At 39.6% G+C, this 19077-nt stretch overlaps 1 protein-coding gene across 3 annotated transcripts in view; it reads right to left on the reverse strand.

Moving 5' to 3' along the window:
- CDH18 (cadherin 18) overlaps positions 1-19077 on the reverse strand; it is a 281427-nt gene that overhangs the window by 118325 nt on the left and 144025 nt on the right. The gene's annotated exons all lie outside the window — the stretch shown is intronic.

Raw genomic sequence — 19077 nt, forward strand, 5'->3', positions numbered from 1 at the left:
TCAATTCTACTTCAGCAAAGATCTTCATTCATGATTTAATTTTGTCTTGCCTATGCTAATGCAGTAATTTCTTTCACAGTTTCTTAAAATCCTATTTTTTAATGTAGACACCTGAAATATACACAGTTCATATCCATCCCTGAGATAATTCTTATTCTTCTTCAACATCACATTCAAAATAGTTTTTGTTCTTGCAATCCTGAAAATAATAGCTTCCTAACTTTCTGAAAAAATGCATTAGTTATTTTTTCTACCTTCCTATTTGCCCAAACACCTTTTTATTCTTTAATATGGTCTCCTGTTATTGATAATATCCAATGTTCCACCCTTTTGAAATAGCTTTTGCATTTTTCTGTACCTCATAGCTTCCTAATTTTATAAACCCATGCAGAGTGTTTCATCTCCTATTTGTAATGAAGAAGGCAGAAAATTCTAAGTCTAATGTACAAGAAAGTATTTTCCTCCCTTTCCTGGAAAGACATCAAGGCTGTGTATATGTATGAAGTGCAGGAGTTCACACACGTTACACTACATATTGCAACAGTTAAAATAATCCGGTTGCATTATCTGAATCCATTCCATATACATTAGGGCATTAGCCAGTGTAGACACAGGCTAGTATTAAAACTAAGCACCCATACAACCGTTTAGAAGATCAGGGCCTTTTCTTAGAGTTGCAGAAATTAATATACACAAATAATAACAAAACAGAAAAAAATTCATCTACCAGTTCAAATAGGTCTGGATTATAAAAGTCATGAACTATGATTGTGTATCACTAATAATAAGAGCTATTGTTGAATGTATTTGTTGATTTATTCTATCATGCTGAGTGTAAGTGTAAACACACAATCTCATTTGAGAGAGCAGCTCCAGACAGAGATTTCACAGTGGATATTATAATCGCATTCTATTGTATTGCACAGCACGACTGGAGATATAAACAGGAAAGTTAACTTAAACTGGGATCCAAGATACTACGACATAACAGTAATTCAAGCATTTATTCTTGATATATAGTGCAAATATATAATATAGTCCTACTATAAAGGATGTTAAATGTCTATATGAAATTGTCCTGTGTGCCTTCCTAAATGCAGCATTCTTTTTGACGCTGAAAAACAGAGCAATTTTCCTGAATGCCTAAATGCAGCTCCAGTTCAGATACACAAAGATGTACTGGGTTTACACGGCAAGGTTTTGGTAGCAGGGGGATGCAGGGGTGGCTTCTGTGAGAAGCTGCCAGAAGTTTCCCCCATGTCTGATAGAGCCAATGCCAACCAGCTCCAAGATGGACCCACTGCTGGCCAAGGCCAAGCCCATCAGAAACAGTGGTAGCACCTCTGGGATAACAGAGTTAAGGGGAAAAAAACACCAAGAGCAATTACAGCCAGAGAGAGGAGTGAGAATATGTGAGAGGAAAAGCTCTGTAGACACCAAGGTCAGTGCAGAAGGAGGCAGAGGACGTGGCCCAGGCGCTGGAGCAGAGCGACCATGGTGACGCATGCTGTCCCCCGGCAGCCCATGGAGGTGGTTAACAGTGGAGCAGATATCCACCTGTAGCCCGTGGAGGACCCCACGCCGGAGCAGGTGGAGGCACCTGAAGGAGGCTGAGACCCCATGGGAAGCCTGTGCTGGAGCAGGCTCCTGGCAGGACCTGTGGCCCCGTGGAGAGAAGAGCCCACGCTGGAAACAGCTATTTTTTCCACAGACATCCACTTTTGATCTATCCGTTCTGTTATTATCAAAGACACTACGAAAAGCTAGCTAAATAATAGATTAGATTTTGATGTTATTTAAGAAAAAAAAAAAGAAGTGGTCTAAGTGGTCTAGGACAACCATGTGATCAGGCCCAGTCAGTATGGGATTATGAAAGGCAGGTCCTGCTTGACCAACCTACTCTCCTTCTATGACAAGATGAGCTGCTTAGTGGATGAGGGAAAAGGCTGTGGATGTTGTCTACCTGGACATTAGTAAAGCCTTTGGCACAGTTTCCCACAGCATTCTCCTGCAGAAACTGGCTGCTCGTGGCTTGGATGGGCATACACTTTGCTGGGTAAAAAACTGGCTGGATGGCCAGGCCCAAAGGGTTGTGGTGAATGGAGTTCAATCCAGTTGGTGTCCAGTCACAAGTGGTGTTTCCCAGGGCTCAGTACTGGGGCCAGTTCTCTTTAATATCTTTATCAATGATCTGGACGAGGGGATCAAGTGCACCCTCAGTACATTGGGCACATGACACCAAGTTGTGCGGGACTGTTGATCTGCTGGAGGGTAGGAAGGCTTTACAGAGGGATCTGGACAGGCTGGATCAATGGGCCGAGGCCAACTGTATGAGGTTCAGCAAGGGTCAGTGTCAGGTCCTGCGCTTGGGTCACAACAACCCCATGCAACGCTACAGGCTTGGGGAAGAGTGGCTGGAAAGCTGCCTAGAGGAAAAGTACCTGGGGGTGTTGGTCGACAGCTGGCTGAATATGAGCCAGCAGTGTGCCCAGGTGGCCAAGGTCAACAGCATCCTGGCTTGTATCAGAATCAGTGTGGCCAGCAGGACTGAGGAAGTGATTGTCCCCCTGTGCTCAGCATTGGTGAGGCTGCACCTCAAGTGCTGTGTTCAGTTTTGGGACTGTCACTACAAGAAAGACATTGAGGTGCTGGAGTGTGTCCAAAGAAGGGCAACAAAGCTGGTGAAGGGTCTAGAGAGCAAGTCCTATGAGGAGTGGCTGAGGGAACTGGAGTTGTTTATCCTGGAGAAAGGGAGGCTGAGGGGAGACCTTATGGCTCTCTACAACTACCTGAAAGGAGGTTGTAGCCAGGTGGGTGTTGGTCTCTTCTCCCAAGTATCAAGTGACAGGACAAGAGGAAATGGCCTCAAGTTGCACCAGAGGAGGTTTAGATTGGAGATTAGGAAAAATTTCTTCATTGAAAGGGCTGTGAAGCACTGGAACAGGCTGCTCATGGAAGTGGTTGAGTCACCATCCCTGGAGGTATTTAAAAGATGTGTAGATGTGGCACTTAGGCACATGGTTCAGTGGTGGACTTGGCAGTGTTAAGTTTATGGTTGGAATCAATGTTCTTAAAGGTCTTTTCCAACCTAAACGATTCTACGATTCCTTCCTGTTTTTCTTTTTTCTGTTTGATAGTGGCAGAAGAGATCCTTTGAACATCTTGGGCTTTCAGCACGTTCATAATCGGCAGAATTTGTCAATTGCTTAGATTTATCTCCAAGATTTCCAGAACTGACCTACTACAGTTTCTCTGTCATGACATCCATAAAGACCTCCAAGAATAGCCTTTTGTAGATCTGCTCAATAGTAAGGCTCTTACCATTTCTTCCTTCCTGGTCAAAAAAGTGACAACAATTACTATACTGTTGTAACTCCCTGAGACAGCTTCAGCACAACGGCTTAGCGTTTATATTTAGCCCTGTTTAACATAGCTGGAGCCCACTCAGGAAATCTAGTTGAAATCTTTTTAAAAGTGCTTTTGGACACATGCAAACAGTGGTTCTTCAGAGGCTCAGAACTCTGTCAAGCCTCCATGTAATCTTACTATGAAAACAAAATCTGTCTTTTTAGCTCCAGAAGTATCTTCCTCCCAACTGCCATGCTCTCACTTCAAACCAGAAATGGTTACAAAATGAGAAAAATAATACTAAAAAAATAATTTCCTTTACTGGTCAGAGTCTTACAAACTGCTTTTGCTGAACTAACATAATCACCAGACATAAAAACAGTTACATAGTAGATCATTTCAGATTAAATAATAAAATCTAGCGAACTCTATATGCCTTATAGTAGAAACTGTTCCTCAACTTCAACTATAAGCACTGCTATCAGCTCTGCCCAGAATATATTCAAAAAACCCCCAAACTTCTGAATGCTAATATTTTCTTCCAGTTAGCAGAATTTGTGCTCTACATAATTAATTCAAAGAGTTGTCAGCAGACTAACCTACAACCTGCCAATTGCAATTTCCAACTTTTAACATGTTACTTCTTATGTTGTGTTCTCAGTACTACACCCACAGTTCCAGCAAGCAGAATAGCAAAATAAGATTATTACATACTACTTCATAAAGTTACTGAATCATGGAACTATCAATATATATATGAATGGGTTGTCTAAACTGACAAGTAGCAAAAGCAATATATTAAAAATACAAAATATGAGATTGGTTGAAAATTTTCAGTATAATTTGTTTTTCAAAGATAAATGCAGTTTCCTCATACACAAGGGGGTTTGTGTGTTTTTTGTTGGGGGGGGGCGGGGGACAGGCAGTTGAGCAGGAAAAGTTGTTCCTCCTCACTGTTCCACTAGTCAGGAATCCCTTAACTTACACTAAATATCTAAAACCCATTGTCACCACCAATCTGAACAGCAATTCTTGCAAATCAGAGGTTTGATGTCGAATCAGAGGTGCCTCATTTCATTATTTCCTAATTGAAACTTCATACCTACTAAACACATTACTGACAATTTCATCTTGATTCAGAAAAACAATAAAAATGTCAGTTTTTATCATTCCTTGTAAGACAGTTATTCAAAGTATCCTCAGCACTAATCAGTTATAAGGATAATAAAAAACACTCAATAATGACCCTTTAAATATGTGATCATGTGATATTTTAAAAGAGATAGGAAAAAAATTGATCTTTTTTAAAAATTCCTTTCTATTTCAAATAGACTTGATTTTTTTTTTGTTGGTCTTTCTAATGGGAAAAAGAAGACACCCTGAAACAGAGAAAACAAACCTCATGTAAAGACAATAAAGTACAGTTAGATCCTGTGCTGTTGTGCTAATAATTTCTGATTCAGTACTGAAAGGTTAGACTTCAGAAGCTTAATACAAATTTTACTGAATAGTAAAGGAAAATCTCATTTAAATGAACAGAGTTTAACCAGATTTTCTAAAACTGATTTGTATTATCTCTAAGTCACTGAAGTAGCCCGTAACCGGGCAATGAAAAAGTATCAGTGCCACCATATTATATTCTGGGTTGCACTATGGTCTGCTATGATCCATTAAGCCATTCTCTCAGAACAGTAACGCAATTATATATATATTGCTATGCTTGTAAAATTAAATCTATATGAACTTGATTTGGAGTGGAAAATCAGAAGCATTTCCTATGAAACCAGATGATATTACAATGTTTCATAGGCACCATGATGATTGCCACCTGACGTGGTTTAGCCCCAGCCGCTCGCTCACCCCTCCCCCGGCAGGCTGGGGAGGAGAACGGAAAAACAAGGGCAAAGCCTCGAGGGTTGGGATAAGGGCAGTTTACTGGGACAGCAAGGGAGAGGGAAACAATCAACAACGTGCTGATAACAGATAGTAACAATGGGTGATAACAGAACGATTTTACCGATCCGACGACCGACCAACCGGACGCTCGACCCGTCCCGGAGCCACGCCGACACGCCGAACCCGCCCCTCCCCGCCTGGCCCCCTTTTATGGTGAGCATGACATCACATGGTATGGAATAGCCCCCGGCCAGCTTGGCTCACCTGTCCTGGCTCCTTGGGAAATTAACTCTATCCTTGCCAGAACCAGGACACCACCAGACAGGAGACCCTTTTTGCCATGAATATGAGGACTGGTGATCCTCAGAAAGACTTCCCTGCCCTTTCACGTATAGGTGTTTCAGTGTCCACGTTGTAAGAAAGTGACCAGCACAAGGAAATGCTAACATAGAACAACAGAATCATTTAGGTCGGAAAAGACCTTTAAGATCATCAAACATGCCTGTCTCTTTCCACGTTGACCAATTAAAGACAGAAATGCCAAGAAAGCCTTTTTCTATTCTTCTGTTCACTATGCACCAGGCAGGGTCTGCAAGCAGAGCACATCCACGGCTGCAGTTCAGAGGCTGGCTGCTCCCCTTCACGAGTCCCAGCACTGCTCAAGGTGGCACCGGTGCCCTCTGCCCCTGCTTGCTCCTCAGAACAGGAAGCAGCTATGTGGGCAGGGGACACCAGCAGGTCAGAAGATGCTGAAGTGTGCTTCTGCACAAGTAAATTGAGCAAGACCTGGAGAAGGCCCCAGATATATATATAGTGGACGATGTCCCTGCCCGTGGCGGGGGGGGGGTTGGAACTAGATGATCTTTGAGGTCCCTTCCAACCCAAACCATTCTATGATTCTATGATTCTATGAGGTGAATTGAGCTAACCATGGCACCACAGAGGCAGGTGCTCTGACATCCTCTTGAGCCACAGGCAGCTAGTAGCACAGCCAACATCATAAGCTGGCTTTAAAAACTAACACAAAAGCTGCAAGCACCAAAAAAAACCATCTGGCTGGATATTCTTCCGAGTCCTAATTCTTGTAATAAAGTAATATTTTCCTCTAGATTTTTATCAAAATCATATGTTCTACAGAAAGGAGTTATTTGTCATACAACAAATGCTGCAAAATTCTTAACTAGAGATAAAAATAGTTCGTAACGCAGTGAAAAGGTGAGGTAGATTAAAAAATCCTAGCACCTAACGTGAGTTTAAAAGCACTGCTCCTTTTTTAACTATTACTTCTTATACTCTTCCCGTGTGGTATAACCCTAGTAAAGATGAATTTTTCACTAATAATTTAGGATCTTTTAAGTAAAATAGCTGACTTGAGAGAAAATGTAAAGGACATTTGGGTTTGATTTGTTATTCTGCTTCTGCCTACGAATATGTGTCAGCAGCTACATGAATCATTTTTAATTTCAAGGCCTTGAAATTCACCCTGAGGACTCCTGTCAGAAAGAAAGGATCTACAGAGTCAAAAGAAGAAAACATTAAAAACACAGCAACATTGTGGCTGTCATCTGGCAACAGCTGTTGGTTGTATTATTAATCGAAAATGAATCAAGAAGAAAAAAATTCTTATTAGATTTTGACAGACAGCCTAATGCAGTGCTTTGTGAATGCAGCAGATACCCCACAACTAAGGTTCGGGGAGGGGAGAGTGTTCTTAAAGTCTTGCCAGGGAGTGTCTATTCAAAGAAGGACAAAATTCCTGCAAAATCAGATTAAACCACATTCAAATGAAAGGTATCTGTGGGTCTTTCCCCTCTTGTCTTGATCAAGACAAATATAGTTAATTCCATTTATTTCAGTGTTTGTTTCAACAGAAGATAGGTGGTAATGGGTATCTGACATACAAGGCAGTGAAAAATTAATATCCCTGGAGGCCACTCTTATGAGAAACTAGACATTAATTGCTCCTTGTATCTTTACAGCACAATACATCCTGAGAAAAGCACGTGGATGGTGAATATGTATCACCCTCTCTTCAAGCCACGCCAAAAAGTCACGGTCTAATCATCTATGTTTACATTTGCATTTTTTTAAGATTTCATTTTGCATCTGCTCTTCTCTGAAAAGAAGCAACTCCAGAAATACATGTTTCAAAAGTTTTTAAAATTTTCAGATGTTGATTTTATGTACATTTGCTTTATTTGTTTCAGCAGTCCAGATTAAAGAAAAATCTACTTTCACGATCTTTATAGTGGAAGTATTACCAGCGAAAAGAAGGTTCTGCCTAAAGAGAAGTCAAAAGACAGAATTTACAAGAATGATGAATATCCAAAAGTTATGTCAAGAAATAGTATTTTATTCAATTGTACTACACATGTACTTCATATTATATTGCACTCGCTCTTAGTTTCCTGACTTAAATAGAATATTAACTGAGCAAGGAGTTGGTGTCTTAAAATAAACAAATCGACATGTTGAATATGAAATTAATGTTTTCTGTACTTTAGTGTATAACTACGTTAAAATTATTAACAGTATAGTGTAACAGTAGCCTACCACATTCAGAAAAAAACGTATTTTTCCACTAATTTTTTTTAATTTTTTCATCTTTTGTGATAGTTTACAGATAAGAATTTTACATTAGCAATTTATATATCTATATTTAATCATTTGTCATGGCAGCGAATTACTCAAAATAATTTGCAGAAACACCTTACAGGATTTTGTAATGCATTGTATTATTTTTATTATCTTAGTATACCTTGCAACTGTTGTTTTACCAGAGCATTCTGAAAGTCTTGCAGAACATGCTACGCTACACAAATATGAGCTTAGAAACAAAATTTTTGGAGTAATTTCCAAAAAAAAAAAATATAGTACTTTATGGTGGTTTTTTTCAGAATGAGAAGATGAAATTGTTGACATATATTGGCAATGCCATTGAGAATCCCTTGGAGATAGTATCACACCTGAACGAAATCTAATCTATTTAATAAAACAGAGGCTTATAAAAATATCCAGAAGGACCATTATATGTGAGTACAAAGTTCTGTAAAAACCCAAGAGGATGAGTTTTGTCTGCTTTTCCTAATTTAAAGCAGTTTTTAATTTCTTTTCTTTTCTTCCAAAGTACAAAGCAAGCTAGACATTTACCATAAAGGTGTCCACTTTGAAAATGAAGACTTCCTCTCTACAGCACTGAAGGGTACTGTATTTAAATAAATGCAAAGGATTAGACAAGTAAACATACTCGTATGTTCTTTCAGTGATTCAGTTACTTTTACAGAACATTATGGCTCAGATGATTAATCCATTTTGCTATGACATAAATTTTTAATCAGAACTGGTTAGAAATGGATTAAAGCCCAGACCTGGGAAATGCATTCAAGTGAAAGGACCTGCATTGTGTTACCAGTCCTTGCTGTTTCATGTTGAAGACAAAAACTTAGAGAAAATCTCATCATAAGGAGAGATTTCTCAGGAAGAAACAGCCTTAGCTGGTAAGTCCCTCATTTTATTTTCATCTTCCATTCAAGTAAAGACAAGCCTAAGTCACATGGTGGTTAGATATATAGGGAATTGTTGCATTTTCTGCCCGAACACTTTTAGATGCAATCTATTGATCTAAAATGTATTTCTTGAAAGAACAGCTTGGGAGGGAGCAAAACCTCATTTAATCTATCCTCTTCCCTTAGGACTGCTCACATGATGACTGTATCTGCTTCTGGTACTGCAAGTGCTTTACTAAATTCCAAGAAGGCTTCTGCTCTTACACCTTCCCCAGTGTTACAGATGGAACTGATTTTTTTCTTGCAAATATCGTAAGCATGCTCTCAAAATACTATGTAACAGTAATACTGAGAATTTTACGGACCAGCTAAGGAAAAAGGAAGAGGAACAGCATCTTTAGAATATTTTAGTAATATAATCATGACCAGAAATATTATAAAAAAAAATTTGTGCTTTAATCCTGAAATGTGTACCATGAGAAAGGCAAGACAAAACTATGTGAAAACAACAGACTTCCTTGGGGACCTAAATTAAAGACTGCAGACTGTGCTACACTCCTCTGCGATGGGTAGCAAACAGAGCTCTGCTGCTCCCTCTTCTAGTGTGACAATTTTCAATGTCAGAGGCTTTATCTAATGTTTAAAATATTGGATAAGGTATGTACTGGCTAGGAATTTGAAAACCCTTTTTTGCCTGAGGGATGGGTTTTGCTCATGGGTTTCAAAACGTGAAGAAAAACATCCATCTTACAGATCTTTGTTGACAACAACACTTGCAACAGTGTCAGGGCACCACAGGGGCTGGCAGCTCCCTGGGGCCTCCCCAGGGGTGATGGCAGGGCCCGGCAGCCAGCGCCCGTCCCACCCCCAGCCAGGAGCAGGGCAGCCCGGGGCACTGGGGCAGCCCCAGCCACGGGCACCCTCCTGGGGACAGGGACCTGGCTCGGTGGGCTCCATGGTGGGCAGGGCAGGCCAGGGCTGTGAGGAGCTGGAGACCGGCCCTGCTGTAGCATTGCTGGGGCAGGGGCTGATGGTACAGGGGGGTCTGCCATGGGGTCCTGGGCCCCAGCCAGGGTGGCTGGTCCTGTTAATGGACTCTGGACGCTGACAAGCAGAATGGCAAGTCTATATGGAAATTTGGAAAAAGCAAATAAAGACAGAGCCTTTTATTTACTAACATATCCATGTATTTTTGTCATGTAAACATTCCATTTCCACATATGGTGGTGGACAAATGCTGATTAATCTGACACTCAGGAAAAAAGACCTAACTTCTACTGTCATTCACCAATTAAGTCGCCGAATACATGTGTAAGTAAAGATACGTAAAAAGAAACTAGTACTGAACAGTATCCTCTCCTGGAAGTGAAGTTACAGAGTCTCAGGAAGTCTAATTATAGTCTCTCCTAAATTTTAAATTTACAAATATGCTGGCAAATCATAAAGACAGTTACAAAACATGAGGTAAATGTGCTGGTTATTGTGTTTGATCAGAGCCTATCTGCAGTCTTAATGACCAGACAAAGCCCATTGTATTGCCTCTGCTGCTGCTCTTGGGCTCCGCAAAGTCAGCAAGGGAATGGAAACGCACACTGGGGCAAGTTCAGAAAAGACAGACACTACCTAAGGGAAACTGGGAAACCTTATTGTCAGGCTTTGTGTTCCCCATTCACACAGGCAGTGACAGTGTGAAGGCTGCAAAATTGAATATCGAAAGGAGGACAAATGCTGACATACAGCTGGTAAAGGTCAAATTTCCTGGACAGATCACAGGTTTGTTGGTGGGTTTTGGAAGTAGTTTCGTTTTCCCTGCCCATTCAGATAAGAACTGAATTATAGAGGTTCCTAAAATGTCATCTTTCTTGTTATATTTTAAAACTGGTGTAAAATTCGTTCGTAAATACCTTGTGCATGTTTGTTTTTTAAGTAGATGGCCAAGAGATATGGAGCTTGTGCTAATTTTATAAAGCTTTTGTTCAGTTTTTATTAGGAGGTATCTCACCTGCAGTTGAATTGTTTTTGTTGGACGATATTTCTTGAGAAGAATTGTCTTTATACATAATTCTTGGAAAAGCATCATCAAACCAAACTAGGTTTGTTGTTCTGTATGGTTTATTACAAGACAAGATGTTATCAGCCACATTTATTCAGATTGTAACTGAAAATGTATGCATTGTTCTAAAATATGAAGACGTGAAACCAGATGCATGTATATTTAGTGATCTAATGTCGATTATGCATTAATTCCGAGAATAGCTATGTTTTTAAATCACAGGATTTTTGTGCATTATAAAAATCTCTGTTTATCTGCAAATACTAAAGGAAACAGTATCCTCAATCAATTCTATATGCCTCATTTCCTTTTCACAAGTCTACCACTACTGGTATTTTCCCCACCTCCAGTGTGAATGAAACATAATTTCTCAAAATATGAAAGGCAAAACCACGAACTTACTCAAGCTTATTATTAAAGCAACAGCATTATTAACACAATATATTTGTAAAATACTCATAAAATAGAGAAACAAGAAGTTAAACCATTTAATAAATATATAAGCAGTGCATGTCCAACCATAAGCGAGCATCTTAGCATTACCAAACTGGCAGATAACATAGCTCCTGGAATAGTACTTCCATATTGCTCTCTCTCATTTTCATTGCCACTGCTAAGTTTCATTGCCACCCTTTAACTGCATTTCCGAAATGATTATACTCAACAATGCCAATACCCACAACATCTTGTGAAAAGGAACATTAAATTGGGAAAGGGAAATGTGGATCAAGAAGCAGAGCTGCCTGTGAATTAGGGCACCTCTACGTAGTTCAACTTAATGCTTTGCTCTATATCTTCACTTCAGTCCCCCAGCCAAAACTTTAAAGGAAAAAAAATATTCAATATCACAGTAATTCTTTCTTGTAGAACTAGAGATACCAATAATAACCTATTGTCTAGAAAAAGGACACCTGTTAGCACAATTAAAGGCAATAAAGTCACTGCTTAATTCCACAACAATAAAAACTGATCTGTAAAAGTATTGCTAACATGTGGACTGGTCCTTAGGGGCAGAGTCTTTAAAGAGTCTACTGCATTAATCTTCTGAGTCAGTGTCCTGGCTCTCATCCCAGTTGAGCTAAAAATTACAGTAATATATTTGTGGCTTTAGGGTGAAATCTTATTCATTCCCTTTCCCTGAAGTTAAACACATTTTATCACACATGCAATTTCCACACTTTGTTTGGATGAACATGAGCCTTCCTTGTTTAAAAACAGAGAACTTACAATTAATGGTTCATATATCCCTTGTGAAAATTTCAAAGACACAGAGAGAAACACCTGTTTATAGAAGTAATTATTTTCTGGAAAAACGGACATTGTATAGACACTTTCAATGGAATGCTTTTCTCACACCAAGATCTTTTAACTTTTGTAATAGATACAGCACAGTATTTTACACCTTCAAAAACCAGTAGGCTCTTTACTATCTCTGTATATCCGAAAAGATGTGAATGTCTAGAAATACAGAAAACCACGCCTAATAAACATTAACATTAGAAACCTATCCCTTCTGAGGATAACTTGTGGCTGGACAACACAGGTTGTTCATAGTAGTTGTTTACAGCACCAGATGACGAAAGAATAACAAACACATAAACAAAGAGTGGAACAGCCAAGTAATAGTTTCTTCCCTGTTTCTGAAATCAATCTCCAATGCACAGCAGTGCTGCTCTATTACCCTTATTGTGCATCTCCAGTACACCGTTTTGCCTCTTCTCTTTGTACACTTTTGATTAGCAACGACCCTTCTGTGCGGTTTCCATGCTAGAGGAAAACAAGACCTAAACAATAAGGTTTCAGTTGTACCAATGCCCCTGTAAAATTTCCAACTGTACCAAAACAGAGGCCTTAGAAAACTAAAAGAAACAATGTATTGTTCAGCTGCTCACATCTCTCTGCTGTTTGTCCGATGGCCTGAGATACCCTTTGAGTAAGTCTAGGGAAAACTGTAATAATACATCAATATTTTGAACACACAAGAAAACTGTGAGAATTGAGCCCATTGTTCAGAGTTCCTCTTAAAAGTGTGAAAACTGTAGGTGTAGAAAATCCAATATTTACTTAAAAATGAAAGCAAAGGACATTATGATATTTACATTCCTCTTAGCTGAACATTGGCAGATGACACTCTCAAACAAGTGTTCATGACAATATTTTTAGATGGAGCACATACTTCTGTTCCTTCAGGAATGGAGGAGTGCATTGTACAGTACCTGGTAGAATTAGAAGAACGAGGTAAGACTCTTTCAAATTTTGAGTTTGAATTAGTAGTTGAAGTAGTTACTCTTGTGACAACAAACTGTGGCTTTGGCAATGATATATGCTAGAGATGTAATTTCTGTTACAACATTTCAGAAATTCCTTGAGTGAAAATAAAGATATGAAAACCTGAATATAGAATACAGTTCTTACAACTTCAAGATAAAATTACAGTACCCAGGAACAAAATAAATTTATTTTAATCCTACACACTGTTAGCAAGATCTATCACTAATAAAAATAACTCAACTTTCAGACTGATTCTTCACTGTGACCTCATCTTGATACTAAGTAGGAATCAATCACATATAATTAAGTTGCAGTTTTTACTAACAGCTGTAAGTGGCCTGCAATGAAAGCACAAATGAGATGTTGAAGTTTCACTATAGATATTTCCTTACCTTACTCAAACAGAGTATGTCATCAGCAAAATTTTGTGATTAATGCAATGGCCTTTACTGTTTTTATAAGATTTAATTATTGAACAATAACAGTTTAAGAGCCCATGTGTAAAAACTGTGATAGAGGAGGTTGAGTTTACTTAAAGATCACTACAGGAACCTGGGCATCAGCTGCAGTGTCATAGTCATGGAATTAGGGGAACGTCATAGAATATTCCTTTAGAGTAAGAGCATTCTATTTATGTAAGATACTTCTATAGCCCCATAAGATGATTAACATGATATTGGAGCCTCTCAGCATGAAGCAGAGATAGTTAAATACAGGACTCTCCAGTTTCAGTTAGGACTCTAATATGAAGTAACCTGCATGTCATTAGGGGCTTATTAACCCCAGTAACCATGCTTATTTTAAAGAGATGTCACTAAGAAAGATATTTCAACTAAAAAAAGAAAGAATTCTTAATATCAAAAATAAGGATGCTAATTCAAGTAAGTGGCAGAATTTGATTTCTGAAATTATTTTACTAACTACTATGATTTCCTATGTTTCGGCTACTCCAACCCATGTGGAAGGTGCTCTTCCTTTTTGTACTGGAAAGTCTACGCAATTCCTCTTTATGCCAATTTATTTTCTCTAAAATAAGGAAATGAGGTAGACCTTAATCCATTAAATCCATAATTATTACCTCAGTATTAAAATAACTTCATTTTAATAGATTCCATTAATTAATGATTTATTTTTTTTAAGGAATACACATGCAACGTTAAAATTACACTCTATATATTATAATGCCACAAAATCTGCCATTCCCATATGAATTATGGCCAAGAACTTCTAGAAAAGGATAAGATTAACAGTTACAGATGAGGATAAAAGTCTTGAACTTCAGAGGATGCTCAGTTGGTGTTTATGAGGCACGCATATTTGGAAGCATCTTTTCAGCCATTGACTATGTTTATTATTTGTATTGTGCTCTCAGACAAGAACCAAACTAGATAATTAGTGAATAGGTAATTTCTTATAAGGATGCTTGAAGCCATTGTTCATATTATTGTGAAGACAGAAAGCAGAAGGAGGTTGACACTCTTCTCGCACTTCATAATTAGTCCGTACAAATTTGCAGTGACATTCTTTCATAAATAGGCATAGATATTTCTTTACTATTTAATATATTTAAGTAAAAACCACCCAAACAAGCTGATACATGATTAAGATTTTTGTAATATTACTGCCATAACAGCAGATCATTATAACTACAAATAAATACAAATATCTAATGTTTTTTTCACAGTTGTTCAATTCAATGATAAATGCATTTCTCTCCCATCCCACCAATGTCCACATTTCAATTCAAACTGCAATGAATGAAGGTCTTATATCTTATTTCATGACAGATACAACCAGAAATGCTGATCTGAAAGGACAAATGCCTCATAGATTAATTCACTCTGTATGTTCTGTTCAGAAGGATTGATGCATCTGCAAAGAGCTGTGTGGAGCTAACATCCTCCAGATATGGGATTACTCTGTAAACAGCAGAATTGGACTATGGGTTTCACTTTCATTCCCAAAGCATGTGGCAACTGAAAGTGGGCTGCTATAGCTGCTAGAAAAAGCACAGAGTCTAATTTGAGGTTTCCTCAGAAAAAATAAGCTTCTGGAGTTGAGTTACCAGTCAAATGTCGACTGTTGCATTTGAAGAGCCACACTTGACATAAACAAAGAACAAGGGATAGATCCTACATCAAGTTCATGGATCAAAAGACCTCATGGTTTGGGAAAGGTGGGTGTGCTGGTTTTGACTGGGATAGAGTTAATTTTCTTCCTAGTAGCTAGTATGGGGCTGTGTTTTGGATTTGTGCTGAAAACAGTGTTGGTAACACAGGGATGGTTTTGTTACTGCTGAGCAGTGCTTACACAGAGCCAAGGGCTTTTCTGCTTCTCACACCACCCCACCAGTGAGGAGGCTGGGGGTGCACAAGAAATTGGGAGGGGACACAGCTGGGACAGCTGACCCCAACTGAGCAAAGGGATATACCATATCATATGATGTCATGCTCAGCATATAAAGCTGGAGGAAGAAGAAAGAAGATGGGGACGTTTGGAGTGATGGCATTTGTCTTCCCAAGTAACTGTTACGTGTGATGGAGCCCTGCTGTCCTGGAGACGGCTGAACACCTGCCTGCCCATGGGAAGTGGTGAATGAATTCCTTGTTTCATTTTGCCTGTGTGCGCAGCTTTTGCTTTACCTGTTAAACTGTCTTTATCTCAACCCAGGAGTTTTCTCACTTTTACCCTTCTGATTTTCTCCCCCATCCTATTGTGGGGGGAGTGAGCAAGTAGCTGCATTGTGCTTAATTGCTGGCTGGGGCAAAACCGCAACAGTGGGGTATTAAATTTCTAACTCAAACTCCCTGGAAAAGTTTTCATGTATATTTGGGCATTTCAAAGGATGTTCAAAGTTCTACAAGGGGGAAGGGGAGAGAGGGGGAACCTCATTGAAATACTAAGTATATTAATAAATTTTTTGCTCTGCTCTTCACTAATAACATTTTATTTTATTTTACTTTATTCTATTTTTACAGTGAGGTTAATGGTACTCTAAAATGGTAAGTGGCTCATGTTTTCTGGGGTTCTCTGAATTATTTGGATTTAAAAAATCATATAAATCTTTGCAACAATACCTAGGATCTGGACATTTACTTCTCTCTCTTTCATCAGCATTATTAATACATACTTATTTATAAAAATTCAGCAGAATATTTTGCTGCAATTGGGGAAGAAAGCAAACAGGAACCAGCACAGGCTGTCACAGCTAATTACTAATTACCTGGCTAATTACTATTACATCCCATAGCTAATTACTAAAAGTACTTAATAAACACAAATACAAAACACTTCCTAGAAAACCATTCAAAATCAAAGGATTTTGAAAATCTTACACTTTATGTTACGCATGGACAGTAATTCTGATATTCACAGTCATAACATCATAGTTGCAGCCAATTTCTACACACAGACAGAATTTACAATTCTTCCTTCCCAGAGGGAAAAAACAAACCAAAACAAAACACAGACCCGACAACCAATCAACGGAAAAACTAAAGATTGTTCAGAGTTTCCAAATCTGGTAGCCTGACGGAGATGAGACTGCTGCAGCTCCCTGCTTTTAATCCATGATTTAGAAGCAGTAGTGAGGCCACGTGCATGTTCCCAAGAGGCACACGCACAGATGCAACACATACACGCAGCGGGTGACACACAGATAGAAACGCTCAGCCCTCAAACACAAATGGCACAAACAGCTTCATCCTTCTCCAACTGATCAGGAGGAAGGATGGTTTATAGTTGGAAATATACGCATGTACTCAACATGGATGTCTCCTGTAACTTCCTTAGCCACTTGATCTATCCAGTAGCTGGCACGGGGATCCCCAGTTTTCACACTTGCTGGCACCAGGACACACAAGTCCGAGGCCTGCAGCTCCGCTCCAGCTGCAGGTACAGACCTCCTTTTAATACTGGACACACTCGCACACCCCCACTCACCCCAGCACACTATGGATCCCCCAGTAGTTGGCCTTACACACTGAGCATATCCAGTGTCTGACTCTGGACCCCCAATGGCACCCGCACACATACGTTAAGAGCCCCCCAGTAGCTGGCTGTGGCACCCAGGCTGTCCTGGAGCTGGCTCCTGGCTCCCTGGTCTCCCCTTGCCTCACGCACAGAGACACGCAGATGCAAACAGGCCTCTCAGCCAGCCCACAGACTGGTCTGGACCTCTTGGCCCCTCCAAGGGTTGACTCGTGAGCCCTCTGGTCTCTCCGGTATCTGACCCAGACTTTTGGCCACATGGATACCCAGGACCCAAGCCACTCATCCGACTCGCTGGCTGCTGCAGCCTGACGCTCGGTAGTGATCCCACACTGACATATGCACCCATGCAATATGCACACACACTCCGCGCTCTTCAGTTTTCTGGCACCACAGACACACAGGCCCCTCTGACCCATGGTCCAGCTCCAGTTGCTGGCACTTAACCTGCACGCACACATGCATACAGATAGAGAGCCCCTTTACACAGGAAAACAGTTATAAATGGAGCAAATAAGATACAGGACAGACTGGGCTGATCAAGCACAGGACATGACCAGACAACGGTGCCGAGCAAGAGCCTGTTTACTTACACATGACTGGCCCCTTTGATCCCCTTATCCCTCTATTTTCCCTTGCTTTTTCCTCCCTAATCCATCTCAATCCCTCCCTTTCCCTGCCTATGGTCCTTCTTCTAAACATCCAAGAATAAGGATGTTTAGGCAGCACTAAGCTAGAAGCAGAAGACTTCTTAATATGAGTATTGACACTAGAGCTATGAACAGCTTGATGTCTACATCTAAGAGCTCCAAGAAGCTTTACTAACAGCAATAAAAGATTTTTAGGCTTCACAAACATTACATTAAGTCATGAATGTTGGGACCTTTCTCTTTTTCCCTGTTTTGGCCCTTCTTTCTTGTAAAGGAAGTTTGTGCATGTCAGTGTAAATTCAGAAAGCTTCCAGATAAAATATAATTAAGATGGAACTGAACGATTGAAGCCTTAGGAAAAATAGGTCACAGAAATGCTTGCAAATACAGAGGAGTGATGTTTTTAGAAAATGAGTCTTAAACCCCAGAAATTCAAAGTGAAATTTCATAGTGAAACACTCTATTCTTCAAGACTTTCCCATCATTTCCAATATTCTACTTCTTTCCATTATATCATGCCAAATTAAATTAACTGTTATTCTGCAATTATAAAAAGACAACTTATCAAATAAAAAAAACTTTCTCCAGTTTTTTTCACTGTTTCACGGTCTACTTACCTTGTAAGGTATTTATTCTTTTGCCATTTAATAGACTAAAGTATCAGAATAATTTTCATATTCTATACACATATTAAAAACAGTTTAAGTTCATAAAGTATTATTAAATCCCTGTCAAAACCTAAGGCTTGGAGAGTGAAAATACACTCCCATCTGCTTTCTTTATAACACAGAAACACTGCTATAACAATATTATTTTCTTTTGTGATACCTGATACTGAGAACATCCATTATGATTCTTCACTGACTGAATATCGGGTCGAGACTACAAGTGCCACATCATTATAAAAATAAAAAATATAGGCCATTGCCTCAGAGTGCCAAAACAGAAGTAGAAATTTAGACCAGGGTTATATTTCTAAGCAAAACAAGGGCAGAGAGAGCTTGAGCACTGTACCACTGATATTCCATACCTCTTAGCTGCTAACTAACATGTACCCCAGAGTGTTTTTAGCCTGTGCCAGCCAGTACTCTGCCAGACTGCACTCACACGTGGCTGGTTAAAGGCACATGCCAGCAGTCCTTCCCAAAACACCATATGTCTGAACAGGCAGCCATCAGGTTTGCCTCCCAGCACCTTATATAGTCCTCTAACATGACCCTGTCAGGCTTTGCACTCCTAGGCCTTTCTGCCATGAGCTCAGAAATTTATGGAATAACTTATGTTGAGAGAGACCTCTGGGGGTCATTGAGTCCAGCCCTCTGCTGAAAGCAGACCCAACCTCAAAGCTGAGTGAGGTGGCACA

Source organism: Balearica regulorum, chromosome 2 (assembly GCF_011004875.1).
Source record: "Balearica regulorum gibbericeps isolate bBalReg1 chromosome 2, bBalReg1.pri, whole genome shotgun sequence".
Taxonomy (NCBI): Eukaryota; Metazoa; Chordata; class Aves; order Gruiformes; family Gruidae; genus Balearica; species Balearica regulorum.